This window comes from Lipotes vexillifer, unplaced genomic scaffold (assembly GCF_000442215.2).
Source record: "Lipotes vexillifer unplaced genomic scaffold, Lipotes_vexillifer_v1.1 scaffold477, whole genome shotgun sequence".
Taxonomy (NCBI): domain Eukaryota; kingdom Metazoa; phylum Chordata; class Mammalia; order Artiodactyla; family Lipotidae; genus Lipotes; species Lipotes vexillifer.
Window position 1 is genome coordinate 3,642,431 of NW_006770652.1, and position 26,621 is coordinate 3,669,051.

Here is a 26,621-nt window from a genome sequence, read left to right on the forward strand (position 1 = left end):
GCCCCAACTCTGAGAGCGGGAGCGGTAGACGATCTTAGGTGTCTTTGGGTGTCCAGGGAAAGCCGGGCTAATTTCGGGGCTGGAAATGTCTCCGGTGAAGCTCCGGCGACGGCCTTGGCCCTCTTGTTTTCCGAGGTGGTACTGGCACTGGGTGCCCGGAGAGGTGGCCTCGAGCCCCGGGAGGCATCTTTGTCCTTCCCTGCTCCTTTCGCCTTCCACTCCTCGGCCCCCGAGCACCACGCTCCCGGTCCCTGCCTGGGCTTCATAAACAATAACAAATATCGCGGATCCTGTCCTGTATCCCCCGCTCTCCCTTCCCTTGCCCTCAGCCGATGCCACCGAGGGGAAGGATTCTGGGCATGGCTCTTAGATTGTGGGGGCTGTTTGTGTACCATTTCTAAAAACTGATGCGTCAGATTGCTAAACATTTCTCAGATAGACACAGTAAAGCTGCCCAGCTCCCAGAAGACACGGAGTGTTCAAAACCGGTCTCAAAATCCGTCCCTGCCACTGGAACCCTAGACCCTTCTTTTCAACATAATTTTCTCCCACTCCCTTTTTTCACATTTACTATCGGGGGCAAATGAGTGGTTGTTTGGTATGGGAATAGGGAAGGTTGTGCCCGATTGAGGAGGAGACGTTTCACCTTTAAAAAGTTGTCAGGTTGATAGCAAAAGAACAAACTTTATTTTCAAAACCAGTGGACTCCCGTTTACTGATACTTTTGTTTCGTGGGACCGCTTTTCAGACTGTAAATTTGGAGGAAAGACAAAAAAAAAAAAAAAAAAAAAAAAGGGGGGGGGGGCTGGTGGTTCTGGGAGTAGTGGCTTCTCCAAAAAGTGTGATGCTGTTCTTCACTTGATAAAATGCAAAACCAACGCTCCTGTCTATTTCATGCAACTTGTGATAAGTTTTGATAGAAGCCGATTGCTCGGAGAAGGTGGCCTGAGTATTAGCTTTATTACTACTAAAGTCTGAGGAAACAACTTTAAGTGCTTTAATTATGCCTCCTAGCTGTAAGAAGGGAGTGAGACTTAGTCTTTTGGGGGCTGTGAGTGGGTTGGGGGCTTAAACTTGTCAGATCTCCCTACTTAAAGGCAGGGTTTATTGTGGTTTAAGCCCAGTTTTGCTTACTGAGGGCAGGTTTTTGAAAGTTCTTTGTCTCAATCATAAATGTATATAAGGTACTGGAAACCTCTTTGTGTTTGTTTAGCCTTTCTTTGTATGCCTCAGGATATATAAAACAATTAAGTTTATTATACTCTCTACCCAGTAGCTGAGAGGTATTTTATGTGAATTGGCCATTCTTCTGACTATTTGAGGGGAGAGAAATTAGTCCAAAATAGGATGTTAAATTATGATGACATTTGTTCATTGCATAGGTACGTCAAAGTACCTTTATGTAAAAAAGTCCTGATCTCAAAGGAGGTACAATGGATAAAAATATTTTTTTTTGGTTTGATCTTTGGCTTGGTTTTAGCTTTGTGGTGTTCTCCTTGTTAAGATGGCTGATAACATTCCTCATTTGGTTGGGTTATGTTTAGAATGAGAAACAAATTGGATGTAGTTTGTGTAATCCTTTGAAAGGCCGTGCCACTGGGGAATGAAAAAATTAGACTTAGAAAAACCACATTAAATGAGTGCAATTCTTCTTTAGCCTTTTGTTTTTGAGTTTGTTTTAAAATAAATCAAACAGTAGAGGCCAGGAATATTTGTGCAACTAAGAAGGTGTCCTCAGCAGTTTTTATGCCAGAAAAAAATTAATTTCAATAGGTAAGACGCTATAAAAACAAAGGAAGAATTGTACTTTGTAGAAAGCGGTAACAAAGCAATGGACTCAATTCAGCCATTTGTTTTCAGAAAAGTTCTGTCCTCTCAAAGTAAGGGCAACATCATTATGTTAGCAAAGTAGGATAACACTTTAGAAAGTGTTTTTCCAGTGATCTAGGATAAGTTGGAAGCTTTTTTGTATGTGTGTGGCACTTTTTTGTGAGAGAAAAGAGGGCACAAATCAAAGCCAGAAAGATTGGCATCTCAAAGTAATGTTAAAATCAGCAGATGGTCAAGTTATGATTAAGTAGATGACATATGCAGAAATTATGCTACTGTATTTTTATATTAAAAGCACCGTAGACTTTGAATGAAAAAATGAGAATAAGCTTTTAAAGTATAAGAAATTTTTAAAAATTAATTTAAAAAGATAACTTTGGTCATTAGTTATAAAAATATTAAGTGAATCCTTCTTTCCCCCCACTCCAACCCCTCAAATGTTTAAGTCTTAAGAGAACATTTAGCAAGGTATGCCCAGTACTTAAGTGTGCTGATTACATAAAGCTCCTTTCTCCAGGTAAAGGTTTGCTAATTGACAGGATGTTGTTGTTCAGAACTTTTAGAGAGAGGAAACTGAAGGGCAACAATGAACAGTATTTGCTGTCCTGTACACTCAGATGAACTGTGGTCTCTGTCTCCAACCTCATGGGAGGGAAATATACCCAATAACTATAGTACACAATGCATTTTGTGGAGAAGCCAAGGAGGGAGGGGTTAAATTCTACTAGACCAATTAAGGAAGGCTTTGAGTAGAGAAAGGCATTTGTGTAGATGATTTGGATGAGCTAGTCATATGATAAGTCATCATAAGCAAACAATTTATATAATGCTGCTTGCCTCTAAACCCTTACAGTACTAATCTACCTGGGTTTAATCCTTACAGCAACTGTATGGAGTAGGTGTTTTTATTTCCATTTTGCAGACAGGGTAACTGAGGTACCTAGAAAATGGTAAAACAAGGATTCCAACCCAGGCATTCTGGCTTATACTTGCATCCCTGTGGTTAACCACTCTCCTTATTTTATCTCCCGCTTTTTTTGTTTGTTTGTTTGTTTTTATTTTTATTTTTTGCGGTACGCGGGCCTCTCACTGTTGTGGACTCTCCCGTTGCGGAGTACAGGCTCCGGACGTGCAGGCTCAGCGGCCATGACTCACGGGCCCAGCCGCTCTGCGGCACGTGGGATCCTCACGGACCGGGGCACGAACCCATGTCCCCTGCATTGGCAGGCAGACTCCCAACCACTGCGCCACCAGGGAAGCCCTATCTCCCGCTTTTGATGGCCTTTCTCAGGTCTGTAGTTTCAAAGACTTGATTTGGAAAAATACATTCCTCTGGCACCTAAATTTAGGGATCTGTTTTCTAGAAAGAGCTCCAAGATAGCAAAAACCCAGGTAAATAACTTATTTTTGGCATGTTAGATATTTAATCTCTTTTTGGAAGTTGCTCTTGGTGCAGATTAAATGTAATCATTGAGTGGGACTTTTGATAAATTTGACTTATTACCTAGAAGCAATACCCATAAGGATTTAGAAGTGAGAAGTTATAACTATATTAGCTCCTTTGCCTAGTGGAATGTTTGAATCATTGTATATTTTGCTTGTGATTTTTTTAAACCACTTGGCACTGGGTATTTTTTCGATTGAATTGTGAAGTTGGTATTTAGTTAATGATTGACTATCATTCTCAGCCCTTTCAGTTTTTATTTCCACAAACAGCTAAATTTATAATGCCTGAATCAGTGTTTTGAATAGAGTGTTGTACATGCTTAAAATGAGAGAAGTTCAGTCACTGATACTTTATGTTATGGCAACTTTGAAAGCTCTCTGGGATTGTGAAATAAAAGGTGCTATAGAATTGCACTGGGCCCAGTATAGACCTACACAGTAAATGCTTCTTTGTTGAATGAATGGTCCAACTGATTTTATTTATGAAGTTTCAGGAATGGTTCGCATTTGTTATTGGTTATCTAGGTATTGAAATCACAGTAAACTCAATTGGATTTAAATGTTAGGGAAAAAAAGTATGTCTAGGCAGTGGTAGGGGTACTTACCTGTCCTTACCTGTCTAGCAAGATGGAGACCTTTGTCAGTACACGGATCGACCATACTCATAGTTTTAAGTAGAGCTCCAGAGGCACAATCTCTGTGAATGAATATAAGTGTTCTCTCCTTGTGTGAGTGTGGTAGATTCTAGAAAACCCTGATGACTAAAACCTAATGGGAAAAGTGGCAGAACAATAGCCAGGATTTAAAGCCCATGTATTTATATTATTACAATAAGACAAAAATGGCAAAACAAATTTAAGAAATTTTTTCCACACAGCTTGAATTAGCAGTGCTGGCCTATTACTTCCATTTACCACCCCCTGATTGATAAAAATTTCAGGATCTTCAGCCCATAATTTCAGGGAGATGCTTTTAAGTCCACTAAGCTTTGTTGTAAAAAGTTCCACGTTCCTTTAAGTACGGGTTTTGTTTTGAAAGTTTATTCTCAGTAAAAAGGAGTGTGAGTTGGGTAAACTCAAAGAGAAATCAGACACATGCTGTCACCTCCTTGCTGATAGAAATTTTGGGGGCATCTTTTCCCATCATAGGCTAGTTTTTTTTTTTTTTTTGTATGCGGGCCTCTCACTGTTGTGGCCTCTCCTGTTGCGGAGCACAGGCTCCGGACGCGCAGGCTCAGCGGCCATGGCTCACGGGCCCAGCCGCCCCGCGGCATGTGGGATCTTCCCGGACCGGGGCACGAACCCGTGTCCCCTGCATCGGCAGGCGGAATCTCAACCACTGCGCCACCAGGGAAGCCCCATAGGCTAGTTTTGTCTCCATTGAAAGTCCACTGAGACAGGTAGCCTCCCTAAGACCTTAGCAGTTACAGGTCAGATAGTGAGCCGACCATTCAGGTTGATGTTGTGTAAATTCAGAAAGGCCTCGAACTTTGGCAATTTGTCTGTGGCTTATGATCGTAGTACTTGTACTGTGCTCAACTTTTAAATTCTTAAACAAGCTCCTTGTCTTCCCCTGAATTAACACCAGACCAGCTGACAACCCAAATTGCTGCTGATTCTCTGGGCACACATATGGGAGGTTTCCTGTTTTCCTTGTCTTTTGCTGATTCTTATTGATTCCATGGGTGTGTAAGTCACTGAGCCCATGTGCAAAGGCAGCATCCATTGCTCTTTCACCTTTTACAGTTATTTGCTATCTCTACATCAGCCTCAGGAGGGGATTCTATTCCTCTTCTTCCTAATTTTGGGGCACTTTTACTGCTTTTGCAATTACCAAATATGATGGAGTTAATAATGGTTAACACCTCAAAATCAACCGCGGATACAACCACTTACCCAGAATAAAGAACAAGATGGCAGAAACTTAAATGACTGCATGATGCTAATACCATCTATTTTGGGCAAGCAGAGTTTCTGTGTCTTTGCTATGGAGCTTTGCTTTCATTCTGTCTATGAATATTTAGAAAATCGAAAGTTCGGAATCAGAGATGCCTCTCTGTACACATCAATAAGCACCTTTGATTTTTCTTGGTCTTGTCCTTCTGTACAGTCATCACTCTTCAGCTTTTATGACTCGGAGATTTTGGCTATGCTTCTCTAGATCCTTCTGCCGTCCTGGAGGCACAGGAAGTAATTTGTGCATTTAATATGAAAAATGCTCTGTGTAATCTGTATTTCTCACACACTGTCTCCTAACAGTGGTATGTAGACTTTGCTCTCTGTATATCATCTTCCCCACTGACATGTTCTTGGCTCCTTTTTCTTTCTGAATGTCACCCGTTAGGGTGCAGGTCTAGTAATAATTTTTTTTTTTTCTCGGTACGCGGGTCTCTCACTGTTGTGGCCTCTCCCGTTGCGGAGCACAGGCTCCAGATGCGCAGGCTCAGCGGCCATGGCTCATGGGCCCAGCTGCTCCTCAGCATGTGGGATCTTCCTGTACCAGGGCACGAACCCGTGTCCCCTGCATCGGCAGGCGGACTCTCAACCACTGCGCCACCAGGGAAGCCCCTAGTAATAATTTTATCAACAACAGTAATCATTTACTTAACAGTTACTATGCACCAGATATAGTGCTAAATACTCTATATAAATATTATCCCATTTAATCCCCACAGCAACCCTCTGAGTTATTATCTCTACTACTTACAAACAAGGAAACTGGAGCCTAGTGGGGTGAAGGGACCAGGGCCTCATGAGTAGATGAGTAGATAGTTAAGTGGCAGAGTTAGAAACTGATTCCTAAGAGCCAGGTTTGCTTTCTCTTATATTGCTTTATTTTATTACAAAAACTTCTCCTTTGCTATTTAATTTACCTCCTTCTTCTAGTCCCACCTGAATTTTCTTTCTTCCCTGTCCTCCCTCCTTATTTAGGAGTTATTTACATTTTTGATGTAGAGCGTAAATTCTCTTGCAAAAAGTATACAGAAATATTTCAGCTCTATTCTGATTTCTTATAGAGGGGGATTTGCTCTTGGAGAGAGCTTATTGTAAGAATAATACTAGTAACACCTTACATTTGTATTGTTCTTTAGAGTTTTATAAAGCATTTTTATACATTTTCTTGCTCAATCCTCAAAGCAAACTTAAATTCGGGTCTTTAGATTAAAAGCTGCTACAGGTAGTTTGCTAAGGCTTCTATAAAGTTAGTTGATGAGACAGTTCTTGCCCTAAGCAGTTTTAATGTTGAAATAAATGATATGATCAAATGTTCTGACTTCATTCAAGCCAAATGGGAGCAGATATATATCATTGTAGCCCAGCGTTTTCTTAAAAGGTCTTATAGTTTTGAGCTTTGAACTTCTTTTTTGGTCAAAATTGAGAAGTTGGAGCTTTAGTTCTGCATTTTAAATCATAAAATGTTTTAAGTTCTTAATTCTTGTGATTCAGGTGAATGATAGTTAAATTGCTGTCTACCTCATCCACACACAACTGTTGGATTTAACTAGAATAATTATGATGAAGGAATGGGGTGGAGGGAGGAGAGATATTTTTTCAAAAGTGAAATTAGGACTACCCTGGTGGCGCAGTGGTTAAGAATCCGCCTGCCAATGCAGGGCACAGGGGTTCGAGCCCTGGTCTGGGAAGATCCCACATGCTGTGGAGCAGTTAAGCCCGTGTGCCACAACTACTGAGCCTGAGCTCTAGAGCCCGCAAGCCACAGCTCCTGGAGCTCACAGGCTGCAGCTACTGAGGCCCGTGTGCCTAGAGCCTGTGCTCCGCAACAAGAGAAGCCACTGCAAAGAGAAGCCACCGCAATGAGGCCCGCGCACCGCAACGAGGAGTAGACCCCTCTCACCGCAACTAGAGAAAGCCCACGTGCAGCAACGAAACCCAAGGCAGCCAAAAAATACAATACAATACAGTACAATACAATACAATACAATAAAATGTTAGCTTAAAACAAGTGAAATTAAAGAATTGGGGATCCTAACAAGGGCTTGATGAGGTATCTTCCAGTAGCACTGTTGTAGGAAATTGGTTATAAATTTTAAAGAATGAATAAGCTGCAAGTATTCACCTCTGGAAAGTTATGTTATTTGAGAGATCAGAGAGCTTATTTAATGAACCATTTTTGAAATATTATCTTGTGCCAGTATCTTGTTTTATTAAATTTAGTTTTTATTGAGTTGTGGACATTTTTACTTAGCTGAGCATTTGTCCATTGACTTGCCCCCATTATGGAAATACCACACCATGTTTGTCCTTCTTAATTTTTCTGTATTTGTCAGCAGGGGCTAGTTGTCTGGTTTTTAAGACTAGGGAGTTGCCTTTTGTTGTCTTTTTACAATAGAGATCCATTTCATTTGGACACATCCTTCAAATCCGGTTGAGAATATTCTCCATATGTCCACTATTACCTCGCCAAACAGAATAGACTTTCTATTTTTGTGGCTGGAGTGGAAAAATTTCAGTCTTGAATTATATGTATTTGACCCACTGATAGTCTTCATACTGGCAAATCCTAAATTAATCACAGACTCAATATTTTAGTGAGGTTAATCATCACACTTCAACATTTATCAGCTATTTTCTGGGCACTGAATTAGGTACCATGGCGAAATAGAGACAAGTAAAATGTATTGCCCTTCTATTTAGAAAGGTTCAATCCAGTAAGAGACAAAATGTATGGGTACAAATAAATGTAATTCAAGCAAAAAGTGATAAGCAAGTAACAGGGCCCTGTGGGAGCAGAGGAAGGAAAGATTGCTTCTGGCTGGAGAGATTAGGAAGGCTTCTTATATAAAGTGAAATAGGAATTGACCATTTATGAGTGAAGGACATGCTAGGCAGAGGGATTAGCATGAGTTGGTAACATCTGTACAACACCTGATAAATTATATGTTAATTATTTACTTCTCTGCCCTATTGGACTTGAGCCCCTTCAGTTTAGGGAACAGGTGTTTTTCAGCTTTTCATTCTCTGCATCATCAACTGCTCAACCTGGTATATTTAATTAAAGTATTATCAATACTTTAGTAATGTTACAGAGGCAAGAGTATACAGAATGGATTCAAGGGAAGAGGGACCGGAAATGGGAAGACCAATGAAGAGACTAATTTAAATAATCTAGGAGATAGATAATGAAGTTCTAAACCATGTGGGATTGGAAAGGAGAGACTTGGTTGGATGAGTGATGCCCCTTCATGTTGAGACCTAGGGAGTTCTTTGTGAATTACCTATGAGGTACGCGTCGAGTACCAGGAAATGCAGTGATGAAAAGACATGGTGCTCACTCAGAAAGCAGGCAGGCAGCTGCAGGGCTGCTTAGAGGTTTAGAAATAATTGCAATGTCATGTAGCTGCTGTATGAAGGAGCACTCAGGGGAGCACCTAAGGAAAGGGAGCACCTATCAAAAGGGAGCACCTATCTGGGAGAATCAAAGAAGGTTTCCAGGGAGGGGGTAGTGTTTGAGCTTAGACTTGAAGGGTGAGTAGGAGTTTTTCAGGCCAAAAAGCAGCAGGAAAACATTATAGCATAGAACGTAAGAGGCTGTTGAGGGATTATTTTACTGTTGGGGCAAGAGGCTGGATAAGATAAATGAACTTGTCCTAATAAAATAACTTTATTTTTGCTGTGTTTTTCTATATTTATTTTATTTAGCTTTAGCACTCTGAGCTTTTGTAAGGAAGGGTTTCTGTTGCCTCTTACAGCCTCGTGGAAGCACCTCTGCTGTGTTTCGCACTCAGCCTGCTGCCAGGGATAAATGTCTCTTGCTTCCATTTTGTGAAATTAAATAGAAAAGGTAACGACACCATTAGCCAGAGAGATAGAGGAGAAGAAATCTCCTTTTTCTTTGATGAGTGCCCGGAGCAAGTAGGGTTGACATATAGGGAGAATGCGGCATCAGAACATGGCTTCAGGAGCACTTGACTTGAGGGGGAGGGGATTGTGGTAGGAACATAATTATTTACCTTTCCCATCAAGTTTTATGGCGCCCTAAAAGTTTCCCAGAATTGTAATATCTAGTGCTAAAGTTCTTTTATTCTGGATATAGCCATTTTTTTTTTCATCTTCTCTATGCTAGCGCTTATTATATTGTAATTACTTAGCATGACTCTAAACTTCAAATGGTATCAGCCATTGTCTCTAGTTTGCCCTGCTTCCCTTCCACCTTTTTTGGTCATTTAGAAACCTGCATCTGCAAGTCATGATTCTGAGTCTCAACGTTAGACTGCCAGAGCTAAAAAGCACTCAAGGTTTCTTTTCACAAAGGTTTACTTTATGCAGCCATTTGTTTTTTCTGTCCTGTGAGTTGGGCCACTGACACAGAATATAGTTAAATTGTTTTCTAAGGACAACTGAAAAGTTCATTGTAGACCCCAGTTAGGTGTATATCAGTTGCATTTCTGGCCGGGGGGGGGGGGGGGGGGGAGAGAGAGAGAGAAAGTGTGTGTGCGTGTATGTGTGTGTGTGTGTGTGTGTGTGTGTGTGTGTGGGGGGGGGGGGGGGGGGGGAAGCGGGGGCGGTGTTGACAGCTGTGTTAGCTTTAGTGCCATTAGTGGTAATAAAATCTATGGCCACTACCAGGAGGAAAGTGAAGGGCAGGACAGGGGAAGAAAACGAAGGCTTGCCGAGGGGTGGGAGAGGCATCGGCCGGGGGCTGGAGAAAAGGGGCATATGGTTGAAGGAGGTCAAGCACCTCTAACACCCGTTCCAGGTGCCACTTGGTGGGGCCAGTGCCATGTTTTCAGGTTAAGTTGAGCCGCAAGTAGTGTTGTCTAAAAATACCCTGGGTGTATTGTGCCAAAAATGACAGTTTGCTTTCATCAAACATTTCTGGATTTAAGTTTAAAAGCTTGTTTATGTACCTGTGCCTCTCTGTTTTTAGAATTGAGCAGAAATGGAAACAGAAACCAACACACTTTAAATATTACTGAAAGTTATAGCTACCTGTCTGAAATGTTAAGACTTAAAACCATAGATTATGTATAGTCCCAGTCAGGTACAAGGTGACAGAAAGGGAAAGGAAGAATAAGTAGGCACATGTGTTTGGGTAAAACTGCATCCTGATACCAGCCGTATAACTGGACGCATAGAGGGGAAAGTAGGATAAGAAATTAGCTCTGGAGCCTGTGTTTTCCTTTCTAGGTCAGCACAGGTCCTCCTTCCCTTTATGAAAACATTATCAAATAAGAAACTTGTTCTTCAAAATGTTTGTTCATCATTGGACAAACAAAGCCAAAGAATAAAAATAGGTATGATTTTAGTTTTTCTGTTAACAGTGATAAAAAGTTTTCTCAGATTATAAGAAATACTGAATTGAATTAAAGTCTTTGACTCAGAGTTGAAAGATGCTGTAGAGGTCAAATAGTCCAATTCTCTACTGTGAATTCCCTCTAATCCCTGGTAAGTGGGTGTTTAGTCTTTGCCTAAAGATTTCAGTTCCTCGCCTAAAGATAAGAAACTTAACAGATCACAACATCGCTGACTTTCATTCTCTTCAGTGGTTGGTGTTCTCCAGCCTTCTGTCTCCAATCCTCTTCTCACTCCACACACTCTGGGGTCTGGATGATCTCATATGCTCCGATATCTTCTTCAGTGACAACTCTGTGATGATGACTTCCAAATCAGACCCTTTTCTGAGCTTGAGACTCCATGGTCCATCTCTTTCCTAGATATCACCACCTGGGTGTTTTCCGCAAGAGTCAATGTTTTCTTCTCCTTTCCCAGAATCTTTCTCATGCTTCTTACCTCCTCCAATGCATGATGTTATTCTCTCTTTGGTTGCCCCAGCCATAAACCTGGCAATCATCCTTGACTCCTCTTCTTGTTTATCCCTCACATCCAGTTATTTATTAAGTCCTCCTTACTACCTCTTGAATTCTGTCCATCTCGGCCCTTTTTCAGTGTCAGTATCTTCATGTGGACTCCAAATTACTAAAATAGCCATCTCTCTGCTACCAGTCTTGCTGTCTTCCGTTTTCTATGTGGCTGCCAAAAGGGTTCTCCTAAAATGTAAATCTGATTATATAACTCCTACAGTTAAAATTTCCAATGATTCCCCATCGCCTCCTCCAGATTCCTTGACATGGCATGCGAGCCTGAGTCCCTTTAAGAAGTGGTGCCCTTTTGCTTTTCTAGCCTTATCTTTCATTACTCCCTCTACGCACCTCTGCAGCTGTACTGAACCTCGAGCTTTCTCTGACCTTGGGTCTTATATGCTACTTTCTGGAATGACCTCTCCCATACTCTTCTGGGTAACTCCTGTGCTTTCTTTAGTACTCTGCTTAGGCATCTCCACTTTCAGGGATGACTGCCTTGACCTCTCACCTCTTGTTCAGGGTTAGGTGCTCCTCCTTTGCTTTCCCACAGCATCTTGTGCATATCTCTCTTATGACACTTTTTATATCTTAAAACCCAATCATAGCTAACATTGTGAACATTTATCGTGTGCCAAAACTTACTGAGCTTTTTCTATGTGCCAGGCATGGAACAGTGTAAATTGGAAAGTTCTTCCTTATGCAGCTTTCAACTGGTTGTCATCACAGAATTAGAGATAATTTTGTATCACTGTAAGAGTGATGTTTGAGGACAGCTGTCTTATGCCTTCTCTGTTTCAGGCTAAGCGTGCTCATTTAATTTGTTCAAATATCATGGATTCCAGACTTTTTACCTTCCTGGCCGCTCCCCTCCATATGTGTTACATTTCGTTAGTTTTCTCTCTTCAAATGTGTGGTTCAGTTTTTTTTGTTTGTTTGTTTGTTTTTTACTTTTTTTTTTTTAACATCTTTATTGGGGTATAATTGCTTTACAGTGGTGTGTTAGTTTCTGCTTTATAACAGAGTGAGTCAGTTATACATATATATATGTTCCCATATCTCTTCCCTCTTTGTCTCCCTCCCTCCCACCCTCCCTAGCCCACCCCTCCAGGCAGCCACAAAGAACCGAGCCGGTATCCCTGTGCCATGCGGCTGCTTCCCACTGGCTATCTACCTTACGTTTGTTAGTATATATATGTCCATGTCTCTCTCTTGCCCTAACACACCTCACGTGGTTCAGTTTTAGATAAATTACAGTTGTCATAAAGAGCAGAACTTCACAGGTGTGTAGTATCTGGATATATAGATTGTCATATTTAAGATATAGATCTCACTTTTCCAGGTACATAGATGTGAATTTGTGTGTTTGTGTGTGTGTGTGTGTGTGTGTCCAGAAATACTCAGGATTGTAGAATTTACTTACATTTAGAAAGTGACCAGGAGACTGACATAGAAACAAAAGTGTCAGCTAATGAATTTGTTAATCTCACTGTGAGTAGAACGGAAACTTGCATCATTTGGTCAGTGCACTATCACCTCAGTAGAGCAACCTACATAGGAAGTGGTCATTCTAATCAAAATGGGTCATCCTCATGAGGAGTGTCACTAAGCCAGAGACGGAGCCTCTTTTTTATAAGGATGCACCTGCCCAGCACTGCTCTGGATATGGTCAGCCATCTCCACCTCAGACAATGTTAGGGGAATGCAGGCAAAACCTTGCTTGTTAAACTCCTGCTTTCCCGCCCCCCCCAGATTAATGTAACTCTTAATTAATGTAACTCTTCTATCAACACAGTCTTTCCTTTAGCCAGAAGAAAAGCAGTTGACAAGGTTTCAGCTTTCTTAATTCACATTCTAATCCTGCCTCCCAGAAAGTACACCCTGCTCACTTTTGATTGCATTGGGATATTCTCAGATATTTTCAATTACACATTTTCTTGGAATTACTATCTAATTCATTTATTTCATGCTGTTATTACTCCCAGAGAGGACTTAATTTTCAAATTACGAGAACATTTTACTTTGTCCCTTCATACTGTCTATAGGGCATTGCCGACTATTGAAAGCTTCTCCAGGTATGAGCCCAACAATACAACAAAGAGTATGGCATTCACCTTGCTTCTTCCTAACCTATGTCTATTAACTCAGCCTAAGATTAAGATCATATAAGTTTTGGGGGCAGTCATTCCACACTTTTAATTTGTGGCAAGGTTTATTCAACAAAAACTTTAGTTGTTCTTTACGTATATAACAGTTTATCACAATTTGTACTTAGCATTTGATTGCTTTTGAATCCAAATATAGTTTTTACCTTCTCTCTATTAAATTTCTTTTGTTAAAGTTAACCTTCTGTAACAATTAGTTTGGATTCTGACTCTGCTCTCCCACTTTTGATTATCCTCTAGGATCTATTCATCCTCATGTTTTGATAAGGATGTCGTCAAAAGTTTTATCTGGTTCATTGGTAATATAACTGTCTAAGCCCAGTGAGTCTTACAGAACTTTCTTATGAGCATTCTGGGTTTTGTTGCTTAATCAGTTATCAACACATCTATTACTCAGCCCATTTTTCTTCATCTTTCTCCCTTACCCCCCTAAAAAGAATTGGAGAGTGGAGCTTGTTAAGTACCTTTCAGAGAGTCACATAGATTGTTTGCCTTGTAGATTTGCCAAGAAAAGAAATAAAGTTACTGGGCAAGACTTGTTCCTCCTGAATCCTTGCTGATTTTTAGTGATCACCCACCTTTGTCTGTGCTGTGTGACCACCTAGAGGGGTGGGATAGGGTGAGTGGGAGGGAGGCTCCAGAGGGAGGGGATATATGTATACATATAGCTGATTCACTTTGTTATACAGCGGAAACTAACACAACATTGTAAAGCAGTTATACTCCAATAAAGATGTTTAAAAAAATTAATCAAGGCTAGTTTAACTAGAGTTCTGTTCTTGAGAACTTGCTGAAACATATGACATATCTTACCTTTTATAGTCTCAAGCAGGATTTACTTTTCTCTGAACTTGTTGTAATTTTTGTTCCTTAGTTATGTCCCACATTCCCATCCCCAGCCATTGTAACCAACTTCAGAATTACTCTGAGGTTTCACAATTAATCGTTGCCATTTAATCGGCTAATTCCTTCCCAGTGGTTGCATTCATATCTAGAATGTTTCTTTCCCTATGTGAGAGATGGAAGGCTAGGCGAGCCATTTATCAGATGCCTTGATTTTTAGCTGTGGGAGAATTCTAGCAGATATCCCAAATGTCGAAGTCCCCATTACAGCTCAGTTTATCTCTTTGTCAGCTTCAGTCTCTAACATATTCCAAATCAGCAGTTCTTTTTTTTTTTTAACATCTTTATTGGAGTATAATTGCTTTACAATGGTGTGTTAGTTTCTGCTTTATAACGCTTTATAACAAAGTGGATCAGCTATACGTATACATATATCCCCGTATCTCTTCCTTATTGCATCTCCCTCCCTCCCACCCTCCCTATCCCACCCCTCTAGGTGGTCACAAAGCACTGAGCTGATCTCCCTGTGCAATGTGGCTGCTTCCCCCTAGCTATCGATTTTACATTTGGTAGTGTATATATGTCCATGCCACTCTCTCACTTTGTCACAGCTTCCCCTTCCCCCTCCCCGTGTCCTCAAGTCTATTCTCTAGTAGGTCTGCATCTTTATTCCTGTCCTGCCCCTAGGTTCTTCATAACCTTTTTTTTTTTTAAGATTTCGTATATATGTGTTAGCATATGGTATTTGTTTTTCTCTTTCTGACTTAACTTCACTCTGTATGACAGACTCTGGGTCCATCCACCTCACTACAAATAACTCAATTTTGTTTCTTTTTATGGCTGAGTAGTATTCCATTGTATGTATGTGCCACATCTTCTTTATCCATTCATCTGTTGATGGACACTTAGGTTGCTTCCATATCCCGGCTATTGTAAATAGAGCTGCAATGAACATTGTGGTACATGACTCTTTTTGAATTATGGTTTTCTCAGCGTATATGCCCAGTAGTGGGATTGCTGGGTTGTATGGTAATTCTATTTGTAGTTTTTTAAGGAACCTCCCTACTGTTCTTCATAGTGGCTGTATCAGTTTACATTCCCACCAGCAGTGCAAGAGCAAACCAGCAGTTCTTTATGCTTCTTCTTTTCCACCATCGCTCTATTCCAGTTCAGAGTCCCATACCATCAAATCTCAGCGATGCTTAGTGGTATTATATTAACTTGTTTTTAAAGTGTCAGTTTTCTTTCTTTATTTAATACCATATTCTGGACATGGGTTTGCAGGCACCTAAGACCACATTGTTGCTCACACCCTTCCCATTTCTTTTTCTGCAGTAAATAATTTGTTAGACCCTACTCATTATTGTCATTTTTCTTTAAGAGCATGACCAGCTTCTTTCGTAGTTACGGTAATATCTGGACTTTTTCTACCGCTGCTTCCATTTTAAGCTTAAAGTCCACTTAATCAGTGAGTCAAAATTACATAGTAACTTCTGGGAATATATTCAAAGGAAACAAAAACACTAACTGGAAAAGATATCTGCACCTCCATGTTCAAGCAGCATTATATACACTAGCCAAGATGTGGATATGACCTAAGTGTCCATCAGTGGATAAATAGGTGAAGAACTTATACACACACACACACACACACCCCACACACTAGACAAGTTCTGAAAAGTGAAACATAAATGAGGTTGGAGAAATGAAGAAAAGCTTTGTAGAAGAGGGAATATTCATTAGGTTCTTTAAGTATAAGTAGAGGGGAAAGGGAGGGCCATTTTTATGTTTAGATATATCAGGGCTTGGTGGTAAGATTGATTATGGCATGTCTGTTGGTTGATGAGGTATGAGACGGGAAAATAATGGAAAATAAAGTTAAGTAGTAAGGGTGGAGCCAAATTATGGGGTTTAATAAAAGCCAGGCAAAGAAGTTTAGATTGGAATGGAAAAAAGGGGGTGGCGTTAAAAGTTTTTGAGCCTAGGAATGACATCATCCAAATTCTGTATAAGGAGCTGTGATTTAGCAAAGGGAGAGAATGGCATCAGGAAGACCCACTTGAATACTGGTACAGTCATGTTACTGAGTGCAGTCAGGGCCTGGACTGCATGGTGATGGAAGTAAGAATGACGAGTAAGATGGGATGGGAGAGAGATTTCAACATGTTTTATTAATGAACCTGAAGTGGGAAAGGGAGAGATGAATTAAGGCTGCTTTCTAAGCTATCTGATTGGGAGAAAGGTTAGTGCCATGGCTAGAAATGGGGTTGTTAGAAGATGGGCTGTGGGGGAAGAGTTATGTATGTACTTTCAGACATAATTAAATATGAGTTACCTGTAAGGTGTTTAAGTTGAAATGACAGCAAGAAATATGAGACTGCCAGTAGGATGAAGAGATAAGAGGGTGTGTTACTCAAATGTATTGCTCATCCTTGTAGAGTATGGCTTAAAGGCACAGGGAAGGGTGACTCCTCTCCCTGAGAGTTCAAAGACAAAGTCAAGGACTGGCATTCATGGATAGCTTCTTACAGATAAATTTGAAGAGATTCTAGTATTTGTATTGATTGAAATTACTTTAAAAGTAATTTTTTATCCCTTGGTGATGAAAGGCATGTAGTGATATTTCAGGAAATTAGAAAATTTGAAAAGGTATCAAGGAAAAATATATAATTGTTAACAGTACTTTGGTGACTTTCTTTCTGGTCTTTTGCTTATGTATATAAAGGAATAGGAAATATATACATCTATGTATATATGCATGTGATACATATATGTACATATGATCATATACTACATATACTTTCTTTTTTTATTAAAAATTTTCTTATACATTCTTTTTTTAATATTCTTTACCATTATGGCTTATCATAGGATACTGAATATAGTTCCCTGTGCTATACAGTAGGACCTTGTGGTTTATCCGTTCTATATACAAAAGCTGCATCTGCTAACCCCAACTTCCCACTCCATCCCTCCCCTAAACCCCTAGGCTCAGGGTTTTTTTTTTTTTTTAATACAGCAGGTTCTTATTAGTCACTAATTTTATACACATCAGTGCATACATGTCAACCCCAATCTCCCAATTCATCACACCATCACCACCCCCGCCCCCCCCACGGCTTTCCCTCCCTGGTGTCCATACGTTTGCTCTCTACATCCGTGTCTCAATTTCTACCCTGAAAACTGGTTCATCTGTACCATTTTTCTAGATTCCCCATATATGCGTTAGTATACGATATTTGTTTAACTCTTCCTGACTTACTTCACTCTGTATGACAGTCTCTAGATCCACCCACGTCTCAACAAATGACCCAGTTTAGTTCCTTTTTATGGCTGAGTAATATTCCATTGTATATATGTACCACATCTTCTTTATCCATTCATCTGTCGATGGGCATTTAGGTTGCTTCCATGACCTGGCTATTGTAAATAGTGCTGCAGTGAACCTTGGGGTGCATGTGTCTTTTTAAATTGTGGTTTTCTCTGGGTATATGCCCAGTAGTGGGATTGCTGGATCATATGGTAATTCTACTTTTCGTTTTTTAAGGAACCTCCATACTGTTCTCCATAGTGGCTGTATCAGTTTACATTCCCACCAACAGCACAAGAGGGTTCACTTTCCTCCACACCCTCTCCAGCATTTGTTGTTCGTAGATTTTCTGATGAAGCCCATTCTAACTGGTGTGACGTGATACCTCATTGTAGTTTTGATTTGCATTTCTCTAATAATTAGTGATGTTGAGCAGCTTTTCATGTGCTTCTTGGCCATCAGTATGTCTTCTTTGGAGAAATGTCTATTTAGGTCTTCTGCCCATTTTTGGACTGGGTTGTTTGTTTTTTTTAATATTGAGCTGCATGAGCTGTTTATATATGTTGGAGATTAATCCTTTGTCCATTGATTCGTTTACAAATATTTTCTCCCATTCTGAGGGTTGTCTTTTCGTCTTGTTTATGGTTTCCTTTGCTGTGCAAAAGCTTTTAAGGTTCATTAGGTCCCATTTGTTTATTTTTGTTTTTATTTCCATTACTCTAGGAGGTGGATCAAAAAAGATCTTGCTGTGATTTATGTCAAAGAGTGTTCTTCCTATGTTTTCCTCTAAGAGTTTTATAGTGTCTGGTCTTACATTTAGATCTCTAATCCATTTTGAGTTTATTTTTGTGTATGGTACTACGGAGTGTTCTAATTTCATTCTTTTATGTGTAGCTGTCCAGTTTTCCCAGCACCACTTATTGAAGAGACTGCCTTTTCTCCATTGTATATCATTGCCTCCTTTGTCATACATTAGTTGACCATAGGTGCGTGGGTTTATCTGTGGGCTTTCTACCTTGTTCCATTGATCTATGTTTCTCTTTTTGTGGCAGTACCATATTGTCTCTATTACTGTAGCTCTGTAGTATAGTCTGAAGTCAGGGAGTCTGATTCCTCCAGCTCCGTTTTTTCCCTCAAGACTGCTTTGGCTATTCGGGGTCTTTTGTGTCTCCATACAAATTTTAAGATTTTTTGTTCTAGTTCTGTAAAAAATGCCATTGGTAATTTGATAGGGATTGCATTGAATCTGTAGATTGCTTTGGGTAGTATAGTCATTTTCACAATATTGATTCTTCCAATCCAAGAATATGGTATATCTCTCCATCTGTTGGTATCATCTTTAATTTCTTTCATCAGTGTCTTATGGTTTTCTGCATACAGGTCTTTTGTCTCCCTAGGTAGGTTTATTCCTAGGTATTTTATTCTTTTTGTTGCAGTGGTAAATGGCAGTGTTTCCTTAATTTCTCTTTCAGGTATTTCATCATCAGTGTATAGGAATGCAAGAGATTTCTGTGCATTAACTTTGTATTCTGCAACTTTATCAAATTCATTGATTAGCTCTAGTAGTTTTCTGGTGGCATCTTTAGGATTCTCTCTGTATAGTATCATGTCATCTGCAAACAGTGACAGTTTTACTTCTTTTCCAATTTGTATTCCTTTTATTTCTTTTTCTTCTTTGATTGCCGAGGCTAGGACTTCCAAAACTATGTTGAATAATAGTGGTGAGAGTGGACATCCTTGTCTTTTTCCTGATCTTACAGGAAATGCTTTCAGTTTTTCACCACTGAGAATGATGTTTGCTGTGGGTTTGTCATATATGGCCTTTATTATGTTGTGGTAGGTTCCCTCTATGCCCACTTTCTGCAGAGTTTTTATCATAAATTGGTGTTGAAGTTTGTCAGAAGCTTTTTCTGCATCTATTGAGATGATCATATGGTTTTTGTTCTTCAGTTTGTTAATATGGTGTATTACATTGATTGATTTGCATATATTGAAGAATCCTTGCATCCCTGGGATAAATCCCACTTGATCATGGTGCATGATCCTTTTAATGTGTTGTTGGATTCTGTTTGCTAGTATTTTGTTGAGGGTTTTTGCATCTATATTCATCAGTGATATTGGTCTGTAATTTTCTTTTTTTTGTAGTATCTTTGTCTGTTTTTGGTATCAGGGTGATGGTGGCCTCATAGAATGAATTTGGGAGTGTTCCGTCATCCGCAATTTTTTGGAAGAGTTTGAGAAGGATGGGTGTTAGCTCTTCTCTAAATGTTTCATAGAATTCACCTGTGAAGCCATCTGGTCCTGGACTTTTGTTTGTTGGAAGATTTTTAATCACAGTTGTAATTTCATTACTTGTGATTGGTCTGTTCATATTTTCTATTTCTTTCTGGTTCAGTCTTGGAAGGTTATACCTTTCTAAGAATTTGTCCATTTCTTCCAGGTTGTCCATTTTATTGCCATAGAGTTGCTTGTAGTAGTCTCTTAGGATGCTTTGTATTTCTGCGGTGTCTGTTGTTACTTCTCCTTTATCATTTCTAACTTTATTGATTTGAGTCCTCTCCCTCTTTTTCTTGATGAGTCTGGCTAATGGTTTATCAATTTTGTTTATTTTCTCAAACAACCAGATTTTAGTTTTATTGTTTTGCTGTTGTTTTCTTTGTTTCTATTTCATTTATTTCTGCTCTGATCTTTATGATTTCTTTCCTTCTGCTAACTTTGAGTTTTGTTTGTTCTTCTTTCTCTAGTTCCTTTAGGTGTAAGGTTAGATTATTGATTTTGAGATTTTTTCTTGTGTCTTGAGGTAGGCTTGTATAGCTGTAAACTTCCCTCTTAGAACTGCTTTTGCTGCATCCCATAGGTTTTGGATCGTCGTGTTTTCATTGTCATTTGTCTCTAGGTATTTTTTGATTTCCTCTTTGATTTCTTTAGTGATCTCTTGATTATTTGGTAACGTAGTGTTTAACCTCCATGTGTTTGTGTTTTTTACATTGTTTCCCCTGTAATTCATTTCTAATCTCATAGTGTTGTGGTCAGAAAAGATGCTTGTATGATTTCAGTTTTCTTAAATTTACTGAGCCTTGATTTGTGACCCAAGATGCAATCTGTCCTGGAGAATGTTCCATGTACACTTGAGAAGAAAATGTAATATGCTGTTTTTGGATGGAATGTCCTATAAATATCAATTAAATCTATCTGGTCTGTTGTGTCATTTAAAGCTTCTGTTTCCTTATTTATTTTCATTTTGGGTGATTTGTCCATTGGTGTAAGTGAGGTGTTAAAGTCCCCCACTATTATTGTGTGACTGTCAATTTCCTCTTTTACAGATGTTAGTAGTTGCCTTATGTATTGAGGTGCTCCTATGTTGGGTGTATATGTATTTATAATTGTTATATCTTCTTCTTGGATTGATCCCTTGATCAGTATGTAGTGTCCTTCCTTGCCCCTTGTAACATTCTTTATTTTAAAGTCTATTTTATCTGATATGAGTATTGCTAGTCCAGCTTTCTTTTGATTTCCATTTGCATGGAATATCTTTTTCCATCCCCTTGCTTGCAGTCTGTATGTGTCCGTAGGCCTGAAGTGGGTCTCTTGTAGACAGCATATATATGGGTCTTGTTTTTGTATCCATTCAGCAAGCGCGTATCTTTTGGTTGGAGCATTTAATCCATTCACGTTTAAGGTAATTATCGATATATATGTTCCTATGAGCATTTTCTTAATTGTTTTGGGTTTGTTTTTGTAGGTCCTTTCCTCATCTTGTGTTTCCCACTTAGAGAAGTTCCTTTAGCATTTGTTGTAGAGCTGGTTTGGTGGTGCCGAATTCTCTTAGCTTTTGCTTGTCTGTAAAGCTTTTGATTTCTCCATCAAATCTGAATGAGATCCTTTCCGGGTAGAGTAGTCTTGGTTGTAGGTTCTTCCCTTTCATCACTTTAAGTATATCATGCCACTCCCTTCTGCCTTGTAGAGTTTCTGCTGAGAAATCAGCTGTTGACCTTATGGGATTTCCCTTCTTTGTTATTTGTCGTTTTTCCCTTGCTGCTTTCAATAATTTTTCTTTGTCTTTAATTTTTGCCAGTTTGATTACTATGTGTCTCAGCGTGTTTCTCCTTTGGTTTATCCTGCCTGGGACTCGCTGTGCTTCCTGGACTTGGTTGGCTATTTCCTTTCCCACGTTAGGGAAGTTTTCAACTATAATCTCCTCAGATATTTTCTCGGGTCCTTTGTCTCTCTCTTCTCCTTCTGGGACCCCTATAATGCGAATGTTGTTGCGTTTAATGTTGTCCCAGAGGTCTCTTAGGCTGTCTTCATTTCTTTTCATTCTTTTTTCTTTATTCTGTTCCTCAGCAGTGAATTCCACCATTCTGTCTTCCAGGTCACTTATCCATTCTTCTGCCTCAGTTATTCTGCTGTTGATTCCTTGTAGTGTAGTTTTCATTTCAGTTACTGTATTGTTCATCTCTGTTTGTTTGTTGTTTAATTCTTATACATCTTTGTTAAACATTTGTTGCATCTTCTCGATCTTTGCCTCCATTGATTTTCCAAGGTCCTGGATCATCTTCACTATCATTATTCTGAATTCTTTTTCTGGAAGGTTGCCCATCTGCACTTCATTTAGTTGTTTTTCTGGGGTTTTATCTTGTTCCTTCATCTGGTAGATAGCCCCCTGCCTTTTCATCTTGTCTGTCTTTCTGTGAATGTGGTTTTTGTTCCACAAGCTGCAGGATTGTAGTTCTTCTTGCTTCTGCTGTCTAGCCTCTGGTGGATGAGGGTATCTAAGAGGCTTGTGCAGGTTTCCTGTACATATAGTTTCATAGCTTGCTTTTTTCATGTAATGTTGCACCATGATCGTTTTTCCATGTCATGAATTACTGCTTAAAAGTACTTTTCTTTAAAAACTGCATTTTTCATCATTTAGATTTATCATTATTTAATTGCAACTTTATTGTTGAACGTTTAGATTGCTTCCATATTTTTTTTGCTCTTAATAATAATGTTACAGCAAACTTCAGTGAAATATATACTCTTCAGCTGTTACTTAAATTTGAGCTCTCTGAAAGCCGAGACCTCTGTATCCCTAGGACCTGGAAGAATGCCTGGACATAGAAGTTGCTTAATTAAAAACAAAACAGAACAACCTCAACAATAAAAAACGCAACAACATTTATTGCCAGGATGACAGAAGACCATTAAATACTCAATTCCTCTTATTTCCTTAATTCTGATTCATGCGTACTCAGGAACTCTGTGATTGTGATTTGGCTGTCACTATCAGTCTGGCTGTAATGAAATAATTGGCCATGTACGGCCACAAACAGGCATTCTTCCTTCTGTCACAGTCATATTTGTCGTTCTGTGTTAATAGGTTTGTATTCTGATTCCTGTTGAAGCTTGATTTATTTTTGTTTGCTCCTAAGAGAAGGAGATACCTGATGCTGGTAAAAACAAACTTCTGAATTTGTGAGGCTGTAGATTGGGCCTGGGTTGCAGTAAATCGTCAAGTAACAATGCCATCTGTCAAGAGCCCTCTGAAGAAGCCTGTCTGCTATCTTTACAGAAACCTGTGGCAGGACCATATTTTCCAGTTTGAATCCCTGTGCTACCCTGTAAAGACAGGTGCTTGATTCTCTTCAAATAATATTTTAACACATTTGAGATACAAAGACATTGTGTCTGACAACTTTTTCCTTAAAAATACAGAAGTTAGTTTCCAAGGGAAATAAGTGTTTGCAAAAGTATATGTTAGTGGTCTAATCATAAAGAAGTTTTAAAAATAAATGTGCAGAGTTTATATTTTCTTTTGAAGAGCATTATCATCTTATTTTCCTATAGTAATAAAAGCACATTAGGAAGAATTGGCAGATCCAGTTCACAGATTCTTTGTACCTAGGGAAAACTTTAGTAGAAAACTAGAGAACTTCTAATTGTATTAGGAGAAGCCTAGTGGAAAAACCTTTTAACTGAGAGATATGATTTGAAACAGATTTTTGTGCTGGAGGCTTCTACTGAACTCTACCTAAGCCAAATGAGACCCTCTGTATGTTAGTCTACCATGACCCTAAAAGCTGTAGTAATGTTTCTTTATATACCATCCAGATCTTTTCTGTTGCACCTTCTGTTTATATCATGTTTTTCCCCCAAGGGAGGCACATAAAGCTGTCTCCATGTTCATGCAACACCTCAAATGACTGTTCCCTTAGTTACTAAAGTATTGTATTTGGTTATGGGTTTTGATCCCAACTGCCAGGGTTTGGCTTGGACTGATCAGCTGCTGAAGACTTAGATATCTGAGTACCTTTTATCAGAGTATCTCCTGCTCTCTTTCTAGTATGGCTTCTGTGTCATAAAATGTTCCCCAATTTGTGTTATAGGAAACATGAATCCTAAAAGAATCACCATGTAATTCACCATGTTAAAAGATTCCAGAGTTAAGGAGTTTGGGAAATTCTGTTTCCTCCTTAGGAGATTTACTTGTTTAACCCATTAGTCCTCAAATTTATTTCACTCCTGGTACCCATTTTCCCTCAAACATCTAAGAAAAAAATATTTTGTAGAACACGCTTGGACAAATGATGCTTTGGGTCATTACTGTGTTGTTTTTCTGCTTGTGAATTAGTTTGGTTCAATTTTCAAGTTTTAGGATTTTGTTTCTGTTGCAGATTTTACGGTTTTCTTTATTTTAAAATAGTTGCTTTTCTACTCTGCAGTATATACATTGTTTCAATGATGGATTCATTATGTAGACTTGCCTACAAAGGAATGAATACATGTTAAATTGTTTTTTAAGATTTTTGAAGTATGTCACGTATTAGAATATAAAATGTATCTGTACAGAGTAAGAAAAAATAATGAAACAGACAACAAAGAATCTTCCAGGGAGCTTAAGAAATAGAACTTTACCAGCATCCCCGAAGCTCCCCATATGCCCTTCCTCCTCCTGGTGGTGACTGCTGTCTTTAATTTTATGGTAAGCACTTCCTTGCTTTTACTTATAGTTTCATCACCTAGGAATACATCCCACTGAGTCAATATTATTTTTAGGTTTGCTTCTTTTTGAACTTTATATAAATGGAAACATACAGTACGTATTCTTCTATTACTCACTTCCTTTTTTTTTAACTTCATGTGTCTGAGATTTATCCAGGTAGTGGTCCTTTGTTCATTTTAACTGCTGTGTAGTTTTCAGTTAGATGAATATACCAGGCTATTTTTTTTTATTCCACTTCTGTTGATGGTTATTTGTTTCGTACTTTTTTTTTGTCCGTGGTAACAATGTCCAGTGAATGTTGTTAGGTACTGCCCACGTGCAGGAGTATCTTTACTGTGTGTACCTAGGAATAGGATTGCTTGGTCATTGGCTGTTCGTTTTTACTGAGTAATAGCCAACTCTTCTCCACAGCGGTTATACCAATTTAGACCTTTACCAGCAGTGGATAAGAGTTCTCATTGTTCTACTTCCTCAATAGGACTAGATGCTGACAGCCTTTTCAGTGTTTGCAAATCTAGGGTATGAACTGATACCTCATCAGGGCTTTACTTTTCATTTCCCTGATTAGAATTGTAGTTGAGCATCTTTCATTATGTGTATGGGCCATGTTTGTTTCCTCTTCTGTGACATTCCTATTTGGGATTTTTGCTCATTTAAAAATTTTGTTGTTTGTGTTTTTCTTATTGATTCATAGGAATTCTTCATGTATTTAAATACATGTATATTGTTTAGAACAGTACCTGATACATAGTAAGAACTATATAAGAATAGCTATTAATACTGTATTACCATTGTATTTAGTTCTGTTTTTATGTGTTACAAATATCTTATGCTAGTTTATGGCTTATTTTTCATTCTGTGATGCTAATGTGTTTTTTCTACCGTAGTATTTTCATATATATAAATTAAGTTTTATATAAAATCTTGAATTACATATTTATCACCATGGCAAATTCATGATGCAAATGTTATAGTTCATAATCTATAACTTTTCAATCTGCAGTACCATTTTTTTGTTGCTGCTGTTGTTTTTTTCCTAACCCCAGGAAAATTTAACCTATTTAATTTCCTGTTCAAATTACTGTAGTTAAATTCTCTATATTGTAGCCTACTTATAGGTACATCCATCTCTCCAAATGTATTGTGATTGTTCTGAAGACGAAGCATTTTTGGCTTCATGATTTCAAAAGTTGAATACTCATAACTTAGGGCCTTCCTGAAGTCTGTAACAGTTGCCCATAAGAGATTCAAATGAATCCTAAACTATTATTATAGTTGAGTTGTTTGAGTCCTTATGGTGTTAAATCACAGACTTAAGTTCTTTGGAATATGTAACTTGCTGACCAAGCTGTTAATGTATTATTTTCTTTAGCTTAGTGGTAATTCAGAGGTCTGATTATCTCTTGATAGATTCTTCCATATATTGGAAGGATGGTAAAAGGGACATGTTAACAGATTGTCAAGTTAACAACAGTGATGATAGATAGCAATGATAATGGTAATGATAGTTTCTTCAGACAGACCACTTACCATGTGCTAGGTACTGTCCTAAAGGCATTACATGTAGTAACTGGCAAGAATTTCCTTGAATTTCCAGTGAGAAAACCAAGGCTCAGACAGGTGAATTAACTTCTCTAAAATCACAAAGCTAGCAAGAGTGGAATCAGGGATTCAAATCCAGGGAGTCTAGTTGCAGTCTTAGAAGTAGATTCCTAAGATAGTTATCAACTTGGTATCTGAAGAAGTATTACTCCATTTAGTTTTTTTTTTTTTTTTTTTTGCGGTACGCGGGCCTCTCTCTCACTGTTGTGGCCTCTCCCGTTGCGGAGCACAGGCTCTGGACGCGCAGGCTCAGCGGCCATGGCTCGCGGGCCCAGCCGCTCCGCGGCATGTGGGATTTTCCCGGACCGGGGCACGAACCCGTGTCCCCTGCATCGCCAGGCGGACTCCCAACCCCTGCGCCATCAGGGAAGCCCGGGGCAATTTTTTTATGTTGCTATTACTGCTTTGGCTATTGGCTATTTACAGATATAATTTTCACTGAGTTGTGGTTTCTTTATTCACTTAGCTATAGATTAAGTACTTAAGTGGATTAAGGTCAGTGAAGTTACTCTAAAAATTATAGGGTTAAATGACTAAGTGAAAAGAATGAAACAAGTTATAGCTTCTTACCCATTCTGTTTTGAGTCAATTAGCAGAGTTGGAACGACCATGTATAGGAAA